We start from the raw sequence: 19408 nt of genomic DNA on the forward strand, positions 1-19408 counted from the left end.
AAGGGAGAAGCAGTGGCGAGAGAGATGTCACGAACACAGTAACCATATGCAAGGGCATGGTCCCGCTACAGTCATTCAGGGAGGACGGGCTCAGAGAGGCGATTAAAATACTGAAATCTGAAGTATGTCTTACCACGGTGGAAGTACTTGAGACTGCTTTTCCAACGTTCTCATCAACAACAGCAGAGCTGCGGTCACCCTCTTTTCTTCACAACTGAGCCACATGTGGGGAAACCTGAATGTGAATACATTATTAAGCCCTTTGCTTACCTTTGCAATTATATACTATATTTAGTTGGATGTTCTGTTTATTTCAATTGAAAGTTTACATTATGCTACAAGTAAATGGACTCAAGTAGTATAGTATAACACTGTACACCTGCTTATTCATCACCCAGTCACGTTGTTGCAATACATGAAATCATACAGATGAAGACTTTGATCTCTGCAAATCTCCCAGGGTGTTTGTGGATGACTGTCTCTCAAGTTTTTACTCAGAATAATGAAAAAGGGTCACATTTTCAGATTGTAGCTCGCAGAAGGAGTATTGTAACTCGGGAAAAAATGCTCTTTACAACCACGCAGAGCAGAAAAGCATCTGAGAACGCGCAGCACCTGAAACCTTGAGGCAGATGAGCTAACGGCCAAAGATGTTTATTTCAAGTTCCAATCATGTCAGCTAAAAACAGAAATCTGAGGCTGTAATGGACACCGGCTCACCAGTCCTTGACAGCGGAAAACTGGAAAATATTTTACGTTGGTTTTAGCAATCTAATCTGGATTTTTTTTTCGCAAAGGCACGCAGATGGTTGGGCTAGAATATGTTGTCAGCAGAATGAATCTAATCAACAAGGGTTTGAATCCCATCATCTATACTATTGTTGTCATGTCGATCCCTCCGCGACCACTTAACTACCTTCTAATGGCTTCTACCAGCGTGATAATGCACACTGTTGCAAGTCATCTCATATTGGAGATACCAGGATTATCGACAAAGGCTTCTGTAGACATGGTTATGAGTGGAATGGATAATAGAAAAAATACTGTGGACGAGGCTTCTCCTGTTCTACCAGTACAGGACAGAATAAATATTTTTTTTTTTTTTCTGTTTGTTGCTGCTTTATTTTCCGTTTCATGTTGTCTCTGTGAAGTGATGAGTAAAAATCTGCCTCAGAAATCAGAGATTAATTAAAGATACTTGCTAAAATTAATTGAAGTGAAAGATGAAATTGTAAACACAACTTTTAGCAATTTTATTCTATCTGATTATTATTATTTTTTTAATTAATATATCTCAAAGGAATTGATTTACAAGATATGTCATATTGTTTTTTTTTATTTGCATATTTCCAGTGAGAAATTAGAGTCAATCTGCACATTACCATGTCGCTATTTATCATCCAAAAGCTGACAGTACTGACATGTCCGTGCCTCTTGCTACACAGGTATTACCCATGTTACGTAAATCACATTCACATCAACATGATTAAACGCGAGTCACTTTCACCCCAGTGTATTGCTTTCAAGATGACAGTGAATAATAGTCCACTGCCTGACTTTATACCTTGAAAGTATTTACTGAGACAAACGTAATAAATCACTGAGATTCTGTGATTGTGTGACTCATCTGATCTCGTCAGAGTGTCTTCTGTACCACAGTAATACTTTCTTTCCGGGATTGTTTATGAGTGAACATGTGCTTTGTGTCACCAATACAACCAGGAGCCTCCTCTGTTTAAAACTCCACTGTGAAGTTCATTACTTTTACATATATCTGCACTGAAATATAACCACATCCAAAGCATTTGTTCCACTGTGGTGAGATTGGGAAAATCAGTGTCTAGTAATATCTATAATCAATAATCTGTTTTTTTCTTGTCCAAAGTGGAACATTGCCACATTCCAGTAATGTGGTAGGATTTGTGTCATGATTCTCAGTCAAGATTAGTAGCGAGGGCACAAGTGTGCTGCTCACTGCCCTTGTGCTGCACATTGTGGGAGAGGTAAATGGAACATTGTGACGCCTATGGAGAGAGCTAAATACAGAACACGGGGTATAAACTATATGCTAACAACAGCAGCAGTGACACGAATAAAGTTGTTTGGCTGGGTGCATGGGACAGAATAGGACTAGGCACAGGAGCACAGGAGAAAGAAAGAAAGAAAGAAAATGTAGTGGTCAGAGAGGAGAAACTGTGGATACAAAAACAGGAATGAGACAAAAGAAAACAAAAAGCCTAAGTTACACAATATAGCAAAAAAAACAAAAAACAACCCCTGGTCTCAAAAAAACCTAGGTCTCGGTTCGCTTCAAGTGAACAAAATGCAGGAAGCGGACTACAACGCAGGGCATTGTGGGTACACACAACCAAAACACACAAGCGTGTAGAGCGATATGATGCAGCTCCAAGTTTCCCTGCGTTAACCAATAGATGAGTGAGTTTTCTTGTTCATCGTTTGTCTCGTCATCTCCTTCAGTAATTCTTGATGCAGCGCCGCCTCAGGCGAGGAGGGGAATACGTTATTCAAAAGGTTTGGTTTCGCTTCACTAAAGTTCTAAAGCAAACTCGGACCAGAGTCCCCAATCGTACTGAGTCTAGCAGACTATTAGGTGTGAAAATGACCTTAGTGGACTTTCCATATTTGCTGTAAGGGTGAAAGGATTTAAGTATAGCCTCTTTTGTTTTGTACATTACAGGTAAATTAGAGTGCAGTCGCCCATATCAGCTCACAGCTCAGCATGTATCAGATCCCCTCCTTTGCATTTAATTGCATTCATTGTTTCTGCCCTATTCAAGCTGTCTTGGCCTGCCTACCTCATAGCAAGGCTTTGTGCAACCCACCTCCCCTCTGCAGCACCTTTTCATGATGTATCTGGTCTGAATCGGTGTCATGTGTGGTCATTAATGCCTCCTCTTTCTTAAGCTGCTGCTCACTCTGCCTCCTTTTGTGTGAGAGGTGTGCTCTTGCTACCTTAGGCTTTCCTCAGAGATGCCAGAACAGAGCCATGCTTTTAAACATATTATCTTATTTTGACTAAAGTTGTCCTGGCTAAAACAGAGTGTGTTTTACGGCGAGAGCATAACCACCACAGTTGTCACCAAATGGCAGCAGTGGAGCAAGACACTGAATGAGATGAGAAAATAGACTTGTTGCAGGCATACATCAAGCAAAGATATAAGAGGAAGACAGGAGTCACTTGAGCTCTTGGCAGTAAAAGGCGACATAGATTATGTGGAAAAGAAGCACCACAGGCACCAGCCAGGAAGTGAAAGGCACCAGAGAAACACAGGAAAGTATTCAGCCGTCATTTGAAGGAATCAGAGGAGCTTTGAGAGACACACAACCTGGAGCAATGTGAGTGTGGCTTCTGAATAAATCTGAAGCAGCCAAAGTCTGAGGCAGCCCCAAGAGCAGCATCAAATGCTAATGCTGGGAAGACATCAAACCCAGCACTCTAGATGTGTTCTTGCAACAAATGCAGAGCCACATGCAAAGCACAGGTGACTTACATCGACCACAGATAAGTCAAGGTACACTGTATATTATGAACCGGTCACTATAACTTTAGTGTTGGAGATTAAGGTGTGCATGCAGACATAACAGGCCACTGCAAAGGATTTTTAATCACTTTTCTTGCAGACTGGTTGATCCGTATCAGGTGAACAAACAGAGTTGGCAGGAAGGGTAAGCAATCAGCAACCGGGGCAATTTTCACACAGGCAGAGCAGCTATAACATTTCACATCACATGGTCAAGAGAGAGCAATATATCATTCATAACTGGTTTTATGGAAGGTTAGCAGACCTCGATCATTACCTTGAAAATCAGTGTTATAATTGTGTCTTAGGTGAGTCTGGGTCATCGATGAACCGAGTCCCCAATCGTACCGAGTCTAGCGGACTATTATGTGAGTCATTTTGAGTCCGGTGCTTCATTCTGGCACAGTTCAATAGCTGACATATGTATAAAAAAGGTCTATAAAACAAACATGAGACACGATGAATGTTTCAACATTAAACTGATGTTTAAAATGAAAAATTGCAGAATTAATGTAGAATTAATGCAAAGGAAGCATACTGAAATTCATTGTTAAAGAAAACATAGATCCTCTCCCATTAACTACAGGTGGAACTACTTACTTGCACTCACACACATTTATTGATTTACGTATCAACATAAAAAAAAAAAACAGGGCAAACTAAAAAGCTGAAAATCATCTTGTGTACTATAATGTACTACTCTTCTGTTTTACTCACAGTTGCAAACAATAGTAGTAGTGATCATTTTAGATAATAAAGTTGTAAATAGAGACAGTGTTTTGAATCTTCTTGCTGAGATTTGACTGTCCCTGTGCTGTCATGCAGCTGTGCATGGAGCAGTCTCGTCAAAAAAGCATGACATATTTTGAGATACTAGTCTGTTTTTGCTCTGGATCGTCATCTCTGTGTATTAGTGCTTATTTCCACTCTCAGTGAAAATGAGCAGTGGCCCTGGTTACAGCTGTGGTGTGTTCTGCTAAGTTCATTATTTTAGTTACGTCGCGCTCAGGGTTAAGGTCGACTCAGCTGCATTAATTGCGTTTGATTTAATTATGATGAACGAGTTAACGAGTTGAGTCACGAGTCTTGGAAATCAGGACTTAAGTCGGACTGCGGGACTGGGATAATAATTAATATGCTAACTATGATATAATACCCCTAACACTTGCTGCAGTCCTTATCATTTGTGCCGATCTGGGCGTGAACTGCAGCCTGACTGGTTGGCGAAGGCATCCGAACACAACAGTAATTCTAGTTTCCTCAGTCTGTACTCTGTTTATGGAGATTCATATACTCCCTGTAATAGAATGCATTTACTTGGAAGATGACGCCGTTGTAACCCAGAGGCAGTGGGATTATCATGAGAGCAGCAGGCTTTGTAGGATATTTCACGGTGTGTTGGTGCATTTTAAAGGAGCGCTGGATGCAATTCTCACTCCCTCTCTCTCTCTCTCTTTCTCTCACACACACTTTCTTCTCACCGTCATTAGACACATGCATGAGCACACACGTCCACATTCACATACAAAAACTGACTCTTGCCACTGCATCCTATAATTGTCTCCATAGGGATCAGATGATGACCTATTCCAACCTGCAAGACAAAAAGAAATCTCACTACACGTAACTATATATACGTATATATATACAGTACATACATAGATATATATAGATATATCCTTTTGATTTAACTTTTCGTTTTATCTCCACCCTTCTATTAGGTCTTTTCCTCCTCTATCCCTTGTCTACAATATTTCTTTCCATGTATCATTTTCTGTATGTGTCTCCCTCTATCACCCCTGTAGTGATACAGGCTCCCAGGGAAGAGGCCTTGTTATGTGCTATATAGACTGCTGGGATAAGGCTTTCCTGCGGAGAGAGAAGAAAAAAACCCCCCGGTGCACACAGTCATGGTAGTGTCAGTACATGTGAGTAAAGGGAGTGATGCAGAGTATACAAAAGGGAAGTCTTGGGAGGCGCATGGAAACCATAATTGAAAAGTTCAAGGCAACAACAAATAAATAAATAAATAAATAATCTATATCCTGCACTGAAGCTTCACGGAAGACTGAGGAATGTGGGGGTTGGGTGAAGGTGGGAGGATGCCATAACTTAATTTTTTGTCAGTTTTAGATTTATTGCCCCCCCCCCCCCCCCCCCCCCTCTCTCTCTCTCTCTCTCTCTCTCTCTCTCTCTCGCTGCCACATAGTCTCTGTGTGCTTCTTCTCTGGGGACCTGAGCTAGCTGAAACTTCTCCAGCTCTAGAGTGGTAATTGAATAGCAGAGAGTTCTAATGGAACATTAGGCTGTCCCTGTCTTGGCAGCCCCTATTGATTTGGACTTTGCAGCATTGTAAACAATTCAGGGTAAATGCAACTGAACGGATGCAGACCTTGGTACAGGCTATAATTTGAGGGCTATTGCTGTGCAACTGTTGTGCTGTGACATAACTGTTACAGTGTGGCTTTGTTTCACTTTAATAGCAAGCGGTTCATGCCAGGTAACTGCGTTAGCTTGATTTCCTAGTTGTTCCTTCTGTCTGTGTTCAGGGAAAGGACGTCATAAAGTTCAACTGTCAAGCACACTGGATTTTAATTGCATGTCACCTGGGCTGCACGGTGGTGACATATATCAGGAAATAAAAAAGCTTATTTGATTTTAAAAAAAATTCCGTCCGTGTTTGTGTCTTGGGTAATTTGTGTATTTTATGCCCATGCTGCTTTCCATCATCACTGGTACACAGTGTGATGATGGCGAAGTCCTTTCATGTTAGAAAATACAAAAAAAAGAAGCTGTTATCCAGGCAGTCTGTCAACAAGAGCTTTAACCATAAAGAATGTATGATTTGGATGATATTTCACCCTCATTAGGTGTGTTCTGTCACATGAAGAGTCTATAGGTGAGTAACATATGCAAATTAAGTCGTTACCAACAACAACAACAAGAACATTAAGTGTCCCACCTTGTCTCTCTCTCTCTCTCAGAGAGAGCAAGGGAGGGAGAAAGAGATTGCCACTTTGTTACGACCTCTATAATGAGCAGATTTCAGAAGATTTCAGATTTCACAGCAACTATTCGTCATTCTTTTGAAATAGTAAAATAGTTGTACATATGATTCAGTATTTTGTTTTTTATAGTTCACATGACAGTTACTGTGGCTGCACATGTCCTGGTCCCTAATAATGCCAGTTTAAAAAAATATCTTTGTGTTGCCTTGTATTTGCCTGCTCTAAATCAACTTAAACTTTACTCGTAATTGCCCAGTTGTGTTGCAGCGGGTTACAAGCACTATGTATTATTGTTTACATCTGTGTACGGCTGTCTCCATATTCCTCGGATCATTTTTTTATTCAAAAGAAATTGTCTTGCTAGAGCATGGCACCATTTTATTAGAATTCAGGCAATGTATATGACATGTTAAAAAGGCCCAATTATGCTCATTTCTAGCTCAAACTCTCTCTCTATATATATTGTGTTATTCTGGAACACCACTGACATAGCTTTGCACAAACCACAGTTAATAAAAAACCTCCTTATTTATCTCAAATTGCCTGTTATGCAGCCCCTCAATTGAGCCTCTCACTGATACAGGGAATATTATCTTAGGCCCCTTGAAGCAATATTCTTAAGGGTATGTTTGCTTTTGACTTGCTTAGTATCTGTTAGCCTTCTGAGTGGCAGTGCTTGTGAATGCACCGTAAAGCTATGCAACTACTAACAAAAAACCGGAACGGAAATGGCAACTTTTCTAATCTGTTTATACATGTTTGAGCCCAAATACGATAATTAACATACAATATACAGACAATACCTTACACAGAGGAATGGGTTCTATTGATATGGTTCACTCATTTATACCAGAAAATCATCCTTTATTTATGATGCTTCTTCCATGATGTCTCACAGTTTTATATTCACCTTTATGAAAAGCTTTAAGACAAGCCGAGCTGTGGCTTCCTTTCATTTTATTTCATTACTTCCATATCCCATTGCTCAAAATTGTAGGCCACCAATCAACCACAAAGGAACACTCGACATGCACTGTCCCCGAGTCCGGCAAATGTAAAATTTATTTGATTTAATCAGCGTGTCACCTTTACCGGGTGACTTTCTGCACATGAGAATTTCTCCTGCAGCCTGCCAGGAGGAATGGCTTAGACACGCTGTCAGTGATAATACGTGTCTGTGTCAGAAGATGAGAACTCGCACATCAAACAGACGCATGCAAAGGGCTTTTCCGGTGTCCTGTAAAACATTAATAAATATATCACATCAGATTTATGTGCCACCACTAAAGTTAAATTGAGGATAACAGAAAAAAAAGAAAAAAACCTCTCTCAGGTTTGACTGAGAGAGGTTTTGATCTTTTTCTCAGGGAGTAAGAATATGATCATAATGTTTTTAATCAAAAGTGAACATAGAGAGGAGTGTGTGTGTGTGTGTGTCTGTGTCTGTGTCTGTGTGACTGACTGTCTGCATATTTTGTCTCTCTGTGTGGGCAAACGTCCAGAGTCCGCTCCGAGTGTCCCAGTATGTACGCGTGTACCAGGCGTGGTCACGACCCGTGTAAAAATAGTCCCCATTAACATTTAACAGCGTTTTCAGAATGTCAGGACAATGAAAGTCACACTGGCCCTTTAGGGGAGAGCGGAAACGGGACAAAATGAATGAGAATATTAATCCCTTGCTCCAAAGGATCATTCCATCCATCCCTCTAGCTGCTGTCTCAGAGGTCACATCGTCCAAAAGCTACAACAGATCCACTCTTCACAAAACTTCACTGGAGAAAAAGGGCACAAGTGGCACCATGTTCAATGTGACATTTTTGACAATCCCCTCACACCAAGTCCATCGACATTTGCTTGCCACATCCTTATCACATCAAATTGTACATCTGCAAGATATTCATTAAGGACAATACCTGTATAATAAATGTATGCTTTGGCTAACACATCTAGCACTGAACACTGTTTTTACCCGTGGGTATTATCTTATACCTGTTTTCTGTTACTACAGAAGCTGTCAGAATAAATTACACATTCATGGAAAAAAGTACATAATTAATCACCTAAAGTTGTACAGTGCTTTGCTTTATGTTAACCAGCTTCTGTTGATTAAATCCCCACTAACGGAAAGTGCAATCATTATATATATACTCAATAAAGTCATTCAAAAAATAAAGAAATGAATAAAGTATCTGCCTTTGAGCACATTTCCTAACATCTGATCCAGTCTCTAGGCAGCTTACCCATCCACATTCATAAATACTGAATTACTGGCATAAAGACAGTAGTAACCACTGAGCACAAGGCCAGCACTCCATTTAATGTTTGATTTAGGGAACAACACACACTCAGGGTCAAGGATAGTTGGCTGCTTTTCAGAGGAGTGCAATTTTACTTTAGACTTTAAAACCAAACTTTATATGTTAGAAGTCTATATTGTTCTGTGACAGACAATAGGCAATGGGCAATTGGGCGACGGAGTGGTCTTTCAACTTGAAGGTTGTTGGTTTGATTCCCAGCTCCGCTAGTCTACATGCCCATATTGTGTCCTTGGGGAAGACACTTCACACTCCTGACGGCTGTGCCGGCAGCGTGTGAATGGGTATGAAAGATGAGTGATAGAAAAATGCACTATACATAGATGTGCTGCATGAAAGTGTGATTGAATGGGTGTGAATGGCAAAAAATCTGTAGTCCATAAAATGGTCATGCAACTGTTGATAACTGATGTTTAAATTACACACCATTTGCATGGGTTTAGTTATCATATGCCCATATTTAACAACATGCAACTTTGCCAATAGATGTATCTAAAATCCTACACACTATACCTTTAACTGCTCATTGTACAGTTAAGGAGAACAAAGAGTATCCTGTCACTGTGTTGGTGTGAATTGGACACCAACACCTGCAGAGCGCAGGGCAATGTGTTAATGCTTCATATACTGTTATTCACAACAGGTTTCGACTGCCACTCTCACGCTCATAAAAAGCACTCAGCGTGATCACTTTCTAAATCTATGACAGCACTCTTTCTACTGTATGTCTCGGCTGTCTGCAGAAAAGCAGGCCCTGTGCCTCCTTAGCCTCAAAACACTTTCATACATAATGTACAACACCTGCACAGTACAGCAAAATTGCTATTTAGGTCATCACTCAAAAGTGAATGGGAGGCTTTTTTTTTTTTTAGCTTTTCACTACTAAATTTTATTTATAATATTTTTGTTTCTAAATCCGGTCATCGATAAAGGGATTATGGAAATGAATATGATAAATGGAACAGCTGACACATACATACATATTCATACATTCATACACAATAACTTCCAACACTGACAACTGACAGTGTATTGAGGTCAGACATCCTTTTGACAAGATACATTCGAGAAAAACCGAACAATCCAACAGTGTCCGAAATGCTCTGACGTGCTTATAAGCAGCCAAACTTACTGAAAAATACATTAAAGTGACATTTCTGTGTGCGTCCCTGCTCACACTATCCCTACAGAAAATATGTATGCAGGCTGTTTTGAGGGGAACGGTCTCAATCCTCTGTGTGAAATTAATTAAGGGTGGACATTTGAATTAATTAACTGCAAGGGAGTGTGGCATTACACTGCTGTGACCTCATGACATTAAACACACTCACACTTACACACACACACACACAACCGCAAAGACAAAGACACGCACAGATTGCATTTAATTACCAGTATGCAGATCATTGGTACAATGTGGTTCAGCCTTAATTACATATTGTAATGTCCTTCCCTGTCTCTCTTTGTGTGTGTGTGTGTGTGTGTGGGTGTGTGTAACAAAAAAAAGAGAGTCCATGGATGAAGTGCCGTTTTAGTTCCGTGTATCTGAATGCAATTTGAGCAGGTTTAATTCCATGCTGCTACAGTGTTACAGCCGCATATGGCAGTTCTTATGTGTTATGCTAAGTCAGCTTAAAAAAGGCATATCTTCACAGTTGCAATATGTGTTGTTTTTTTTTTTTTTCTGAAATGTACAAAGTCCCTAAAGTAACATTCTAGCAAACACCTGCCTCCTGTTCCGTAGGGCTTAAAAGTTGGTGCTAAAACTCTGCGGTCTCCTGTTTGGCAAAGGACAACAGCTGGAGTCAGTTGAGATGCAGCAATTAAAATGCACCCACGTACCACGTTCTTGAAGCACAATTTCAAATATATAAACTTGAATGTTGCACGTAGATATTATTGGAAGACTGTTTTTGTTGTTTAATTTTGCCTGAACTAATGAGTTGCATTTGTCCATATGCACCCCAACAAGATTTTAGTTTAGGACAGCTGCATAGGGGCAGTTAACTTTATTTATGTAAGAATTAGATCTCCAGTGTTGTAACATCTGTCAGCAGAACACCGCTAGGTTTGCTACAACCCTAGACTTACCTGACGCCTCAGATAAGCCTGCAGAGCTTCCTGAAAGGGCGACTGTAGTTCCATTTTCCAACAGTTCTCTTGTTTTAGTATCTCACTAGCTCACACACATTTTTAGCAAACTGGGGATAATTTCTTAAACGAAAGTTTGCTGTCGTATTCGATCTCATTCGGTCAGTCGTGATGTAAAATGCGCCACTGTGTGTAACCACAGACACACAAACAAATGCTCATGTGTGTCCATTTTTTGTGTTAAATGGCTTTCACTGTTGAGCAGCTTGGACGTGGTCACTTCAAAGTGCCAAAGTGGCTGTGCTGTGGTAAACAGCCTCAGGACGACTATCCTCATGCATTTATAATTGTAGAGCAGAACCACTGAAGTAAATTAAAGGGACAACACCTAATGCTTGAGTGCTCCGTGTCTGGTGAATACTGTGACATCACAGCATACTGAGTGAGGCATGTTTATTTTAGGCGGCACATTAACAATAACATGTTAAAAAACAAAAGAACAAAAAAATAAACCTCAAACACTGCCATTGAAAGTTAATCAAAGAAGCAGTTCAATTGAAAATGAAATGCATAGTTTAATTCAACTATAGCAGTATAGTGGGGGGGTGGAGATATAATATACCAGCTGTTTTACCTTGCTTTGTTTTGTTTCTGAGGGCACAAAGATTCCAAATTAGATGAGTGGTCTTGATGGGTGGTCTGGATTGACGTCTGACCCTGTAGACTGGCTCCAAAAACTTTCAGGCGTACTGTAGTCTTGGTGAATTTAGTCAATTAAAAAAAAAAGGGATAATTGAATATTTCACCGGGAAAATTATAGGAGCGGAAAGAGATGTCTCTTTTTGAGCAGGAGTTATCCAATTCTCCAGAGTGGCTGCAGTCATTCTCCTCCACTCTGCCAACCCCAGTTCTCCAGATCAGAATTCATTTCTTAAAGTGTATTGCCAGAATTCAAGAAGCTGTTATTTAATTAAAAGCCAGGCTGAGTTTGTAAACAGGTTCCATGATAATCAATTCTAAACATCATCATTAATACCAGTATATACAATCTTTCTTATTTTAATGAGACAGGCTGATTGGGTACATTGAGCTGAGGTTTTTGTCATTTCTAGGTAACGGATGTGTTAAAATGTTATTTTCTGTCACAGTTATTAAGAGCCCACCCTCTTTGCATTCTGTTTGAGGTGAAAATAATAATAATCCCAACATTTTCCAAAGCATTTCAACATTTTTCAATCTTGGTTAAAATCACAAAGCATTGAGTTTAGTCTGTAGTGCTTCCCTTTCTCTTGGACCAGCACAATGACGTCATAATAAATACCATTAGAAATGTCTGGGTGATATGGCCAAAATGTTTCAGCTCAGTCGATCATTAATAAAATCATTAAAGAATCATTAATAAAATAAACTGTAGAGGCACTGGACAAGAAAGTGAGGAATGCCACACATGATTAAGCACCAAGTAACGGATGGAAATCAAAGTGAGATGTAACAGGAATTGTAAAGGCAGGGGGTCTTTGGTCTTTGCCTGGGCGACTGAGAGTTTAAAATGAATTGAAGATAAAGGGGAGTGAAAAAGAGGTGAAAGAAAAGTAAAAGAAAATGACAGGGGTGAAATATGAAAGATTATTGATGTACTTTATTTGTGCATATTCATGCTTTTGCCGTTCCACTGGGGTCCCATCCCTAGTCACTCATGTCATAGTTATTGTAGAAGGACTGTCTTGCATCTGTAAAGTATCAAATTTAAGTGTTCCATTTTCACTTTCTCAACACCCTTGCCCTTACCTCTGTTTCCCTTTTCCCCTGTTAAGACATTAGGAAGTGTTTCTAGCGATCTCTGCACACTACCATGGGGAGATATTAGCAGGGCTAAACGCTTTCACCTTTCAGGCAGGTAGGGAAACAATTTATGACTCTTCTTTGTCTTGAGAAGCAGCAGCAGCATTTATCAGTGGGCATATTGCAGCCCATTCTCTTCATCAGTGGTTCCTAACCAGGGAAGCCTGTCCCCAACTATAGCTTCACAGGGGCTGACAACTTATTGAGTGTCCTTCACACCACTGTCTCCTACCTTCTGCTCACTTGGTAAGCACCCTAAAGGTGCTGAACCACTCTAACGGCATGTTTACGCCAAGTGGAACGGTTCAGTATGGTACGGTACAGAGCGGTACTTGTTTCCATTAGGAATAGTACCAGAATAACCGAGCCCAAACTGTTCCATTTGTCAGTAACCTTCCCTTGGGGTACTAAAGTAAGATCACGGTACGGGTGAAGCTAGACCGATGACATCACTCCCTTGCGACCGGTGTTTCCTCAACGGCCACAATCTATTCTACTAGATTCTTCTATTCAAACAGCCACAAACTGAGCAGGAATAAATGAGCTGCTGGATGTCTTTAATTTGTGTCCATTGTGTTGTTGTCTGTTGTGTTGGTGCACCTGTGGGGCACCATGCAACGTATCTCGCTGACACGGCCGTCGGGCACAGACACACCCAGCATACCAAGTAAAGGTAAACTGTTTTAAAGGGCTTTACCATTCCAAACTGTGCCATGATGGAAACACGGCTTAACTTTACCTTTATGCACAATGAGGAAGGGGTCTGGGTGGGACTTGATGGTGGATATTGTGCTCACAGGGTGTGTTAGTTAGTGAGTACAGGTCATTAGCATTGGGTTGATATTGATGATCATGTGAAATTCTTGCTGCAGTGCTGAATGAATGTAGGGGTGACACTGAAGTGCCGTGAGGGAAAATAATGAGTCCATATTCGCCACATATTACATAAACGGAAATAGTTAAAATTTTTGTTTAATGGGTCTGAACTATTCTGTCCTTTTTATTGCCATCATGCTGTATCTCTCAGTCCAATTCCCACTTGTACCTCACACTGTCCTCGCATCTTTGTAAACCATTACCATTGTCATGTTTCACCAAAGACAATCCTCTTCATCTCTCCCATGTTCCATCCTTGTAAACCATTTCCAGTAATTATGGAGGCAGTTACCCGACTGGGGATTTATCACATGGCTGCAAGCTCTGCAAAGAGGCCAAATTCAGGGAATCCCTATCACAGTAATAACAAAGCACAAGACACATTATACTGCTTGAAAATGAGCCAATAAGCCTTGGAGGGTTTTGAAAATAAAACCTCAGTTCAGAAACTAAATACAAATGTCGCTTCACAAAAAAGTAAAACATAGGGTTAAAGGTATGTTAATTCAAAGAATGACAGAGTTCCACTGAATATATTCTCATTCTGCACCAAAAAGAGGTCATTGAATCATATATGATCGTTCATTGTTGCAGCATGCATCAAATCCACAAGCAGTCAGTAAACAAACATCAGTGTTTCTACAAAAGTTCTGAAAGTGTTTGGATAGAGACACACTAATTGGATTTGTTTCCTCCTGAACTATTTACGATGATTGGACCTTCATGGAAAACATGACCATGAAAAGTCTCATTAGTCTCCTACCGAGTAAAAGATTGATGTTAAAAACACATTGCACATTTGTTGGTGCCAGATGCGGATGCCTTCTACAAGACCGCTCCTTTGGGATGAGATTGCATACATTATTTAATAGCTGTTGCCATGAGACAACATGCCGAGAGGCTGAGCTGGATAAGATGGATAAGTAAGAGTCAAGAGGAAGGAGATAAATATATGTTTAATGATATGGTCACTTGGGGAAAAAAGAAAAAAAAAAATACCCTTGTTAATTATGGCAGCATGTCTGTATAAAATATGAATAGGAATAAAATATTCAAAAGGTTAAAGGCCACCTTCATTTGGACATCAAGATGTTCTGCAGCTTAACAAAACATGAGGTCTTTGTACTTTCTTGAGAATGTTGCTGCTTATAGGTAGCAGTGAATGTGCATAATCCATTAGGCAATGGTGCAAACATAAGGCCATTCAAAGTAGTTAAAGAGAATGACACTAAGATCAATATAATTTCCTCTTGACAGACATGGACGTGCATTTGACTGCTTAGTGATGGCATACAAGCATGCCTCTTATTTGCATTCTGTGACTCCATAGCTTCTATAGTAGTGCTGTCTGTGATGTAGGTCAACTTTGAATGCCGATAAACACGAGTCAAAGGACATGCCAGTACATTTTTTTTTATTATGCTTCTCCAGAGTATATATATTAGCACTTAAACCAGCAGCCTTTATGCCAAACATAAATGGTAAATGGACTGTATTTATACAGCACTTTTCTCGTCTTAACGGCCACTCAAAGTGCTTTACATTACATTTAACATTTGCCCATTCACACACACACACACATTCATGCAGCACTTCTTTATCCAGCGCTCACACATCCCATTGACTAGCCATAGACCTGGATGTTAAATGATATTTATTTCTGCTCGCGATGATATCCAGGTGACAGTGCAATCACATCCATGTATTTGGTATTTATTATGATCCCCTGGGTAATCAGTTGGAACATAGACAGGGAAGAAAGAGACATATCAGAAGAGTAACACATATACAAGAAATAGTATACTTTATTAGTCCCTAAATGTAGAAGATATTGACAATGTGAAATGATTTTTGAAATACACGATATCATTGAATGACTGCTTGAAATTCCTTGAATCTCGAGTATCTGTCTTACAACCAGGGCACCGACGGAAGCTCCAGAGCATCAGTCAAACCAGTCATGTCTGAGTCATGAGTGAATTAAAAACACAATTTGGTTGCTGTTGCCTGAAGTTGTGTTTAACGGAAAAGAACTGAGAAGACTGCAAGTCAGTGACACTAGCCCTCATTTGTCAAATGTGCGCACACCCAAAAGAAGTGGGTGTATGCTCATTCCCACGCAAAGATCAGACACTATCAATGCGGAGATTGACGTAGCATACAATCAAATCTCACGCCAGCTCAGACCGGGTGTGCACAAGTTTGAAATCACCGTGGACTCACAGTGCAGTGTGGGTAATGGTTCACACAGAGGCTCTCAGGGTTACAGTTGCACTTGAAATTGTGTGCAATATTTGCATTTTGTTAGTGTTAAAAATAATATTGATTATAAGATGTATAGCAATCTGTAGCCATATATTCAGCGTGCTAGTTCAGTGCTGGTGAAGGGCAGAGGGCTGTGTCTGTGAGCAACAGAGAGAACCCTGATGTAAACACCTGATTCTGCACATTATATAAAGTGCAGTCAGACGAGCCTACAGCCCTGTAGCCTAAAGCCCTGTCCACTGCAGCGACATCAGAGAGCCACACGGAGGAGACAGGAGAAACAAAAACATTTTATTTATTTTATGTTCCCATTTATGTCAGTAACAAACTGACCTGGTCAAACAATAAGCTTTATATGACGACTTGTGCAATATCACGAATGGATACATTTAATTCAAAACTCAGCTTGTCAACCCCATTGTTGTTGTTGTAATTGTTGTTGTTGTTGACCACAGATGGGATTTCTCTCCACATTGTTGCTCTCTGACTTCATTTGATCCCATTTTTCAGGCTGACAAACAGTCACCCTGTTATTTTGAATTTCCGATGCTAATTTTCAGCTTCTGTTCCCCTTGGTTGCAATCGCGCGTCTTATTGTCGGAAACTCAAGGGGCAAACTCTCTAAACCGTGAATATATGGGGCGCGGTATTCAAATTACGATCATTTTCAGCCACCACATTTACCAAGGGCTGATCAGGCGTACGGCGGGAATCAGCACGTTTCGTGAATCACACGTGAGACTTTGCATGCGGTGATTTTGGCACCTGCACCGGTTTCTATGCAAGTTTGATAAATGAGGGTCATGTGCAATGTGTGTATTTGAGTGTAGCTTGGAAACTGACTCTGATCAATACTCTTTTTGCAGAAAGGCAGTTATAAAAACGCATGCACACATAATTATGCAATTAGACACAAAAGAGGTCAAATGTTGTTACATTTGTAATGTGCATTTCATACGCACACATTGTGCAAATGCACAAACTTCTCCAAAGTTAACTTATTCCTCTTTCACCTCAAGTTGTTCTACCACAGAGTAATATTTCACGGTAAAGGCAACACTGCAACTTTATCTGCTCTGCTTTTCTCTCCGCCTCCGTCCTTTCCACTTATCTTGTCTCCTCTATTTAACTATGCGACAGGACAAAGAACTTGAGGGGAAATGTGTTTCTTTGAAGACAAATGTGACCATAATGTAGCCACAGATGTTCATCCATGCTGATTTGGGTTCACTGTATGTTTATATGCCCAAATGAAATTTGTGCAGCTTTGCAAGCCTGTTATTGTTGAACACATCCAGCATAATTAATAACCTATGGCCTAAGTATAATGACTTTGATTGTGAGAGCATGACATATGCAGCCTGGTGTGCGTGCATTAGCACATATGCTTACATGTGTCATGATGGATCAGTTCAGCTGGTTCCCATAATGCTGTGACAGCACAGGATCGTTCAACGTCTCACTGCATCATTGCCATAACAACACAATTGATTTAGCAAGCAAGCATATCTTATTCCCTATCCCCGCTGCATTAACGCAGCCAGCTCATCTGGACAGGACTCAGCTGTCCACCTACATCTGAAGGACAGGGGACACTCTTTTGAGGATGAGAATGAGTTCACATTCTGGCTAGTGAAGGACGCCATCTATGTTAACCTGGAGAAACCATCACTCAACACAGGAGGTGGACGAAGACACCGGCTATCAGCCACAGCCTGCAACGCTGTCCTGAGCTGTCTTCCAAAAAAAGATCAGCGAGCAAACACAGAACAACAGTGAAGATCAACCCACGCAATAGAAGCCTCTGTCTCTCGGTTGACCCTAACGACCCTGTTCACACCTTGTCTCAGGTGAAACCAACAACCTTGTCAGAACTGAAGGATGACAGGTGAAATGTCTTCAACTCAGGCAAGTCCAGTCGCCTACAGCCAACTACTGAAGAAGAGTATGACCTGGATGATTGAGAACCTTCACCGACAACACGTCTTAATGTTAGTGGAGTGGATTTAACAGTGACAGTATATTGCCATGAATAAATCTGTCAGACAAGGTGAGGACTAGGGTTGGTTTGGTTGCTGCGACTGTCTTGTTTCATGTGTGACGAGAACTCACCACCAATCCCTAAAAAGGGGTGTAACAAAATCAGTCATGGGTTATAACGTAACATATACAAATGCTATAAGCACACTATCATATAAATGAACTATGAGCCACTCTCATGAGACATGTGTTGCTCCTGAACAACAAGACTTAATGCTTAAACTTATTGTTACTGTACGTCTAAAGTCTAAATATTTAGGTAGAAGCACTTAAGACATTGCAGAATCAGAGTATGGATGTAACTAAAATACTGTTTTACTTTACTATATTACCTCATAATGCTCGCTCACTGAGCTGTAACACAGAACTGCGTCCAGTATCATTCTTTTCATCTCTTTCGTGTCACTATTGAAACTGAAATATGTGTTTTGTTTTCAGTTGTAGAAGAGGCTTTGCAAAGTTAATAAATTGCAGTGTCGGGCTAAGGAGAGCCGTGGCTTTATGTTTTGTTTTGTTCTTTGTTGTGTTTCACATTTTCCCAGCGACTGCCAAAGTCAGGCACCTGGGTATGAGTGTGTCAGGCGGGCTTAACTTTATATTTGCAATTTCCAAAATGTTGGTTCATATAGTCTAGGCCTGAGGACTTTTGTCTAAATGTGCCTAAATAAATCTAATGGCAGGTAGGTAGTTCTGAAATGATGCATGGGTTATAAAATGAAAAGAAAAACAAAACAATTAAAGAGTAATTAATAGGATTCTCTGCTCTTTTATTAGGTACATTAAATAAAGAACGGTGCATCCATATCAAATAGTTCTATCATAAAAAAGTATCTTCCTTGAACTAAGGAAGAGCTTCACACACATAATAGACAAAAGAAAGTCAAAACAAAGTAGGCAGATGCTACGATACACACTTTTGTGGTTTTTGATACATATCTTTTGATTGTTTTGGGTTTGTTTTTTCCTTTCTTTTATCATGTCTTGACAGGTTTTGTTTAGCCATGGCAGAAACTTGCAGTAATATTCAAATGTCACAACAGGACAAACAGTAGCCTTAGACTGTGGGCTCAAATCCTTTATATGAAAATGTAGTCGGGCGCTCTAATCTGAAACGTTATGAAAATGTGTTCAAATGCGTTTTATCTCCAAGCCCTCAGGTGGAAGGTATGATTTGTAAAGCCTAACACCCTGGGGCTATAAAGTACATGGCCTGAATACTAGTCAAATATTGCGGTGAGAATTTCCACCCTCAGTGTTGGGCAACTGTGCATTAATCATCTATTTAGCATTTTACATTACATAATTACACTTAGAAATACGTATTTGAAATGAATATCCCCATATCTACTGTCACACAGAAGTGACTTGTCTAACCTCTTCTTCTTAAGTAGGTCCCTTAAAAACCATACATTATTGCATGAGGGCTGAC

General features: G+C 40.2%; 1 protein-coding gene across 2 annotated transcripts in view; it reads left to right on the top strand.

The window, feature by feature from the left end:
- The window catches only part of LOC131467624 (zeta-sarcoglycan), a 289872-nt gene that overhangs the window by 205100 nt on the left and 65364 nt on the right, over window positions 1-19408 (top strand). The gene's annotated exons all lie outside the window — the stretch shown is intronic.

This window comes from Solea solea, chromosome 10, assembly GCF_958295425.1.
Source record: "Solea solea chromosome 10, fSolSol10.1, whole genome shotgun sequence".
Classification (NCBI taxonomy): domain Eukaryota; kingdom Metazoa; phylum Chordata; class Actinopteri; order Pleuronectiformes; family Soleidae; genus Solea; species Solea solea.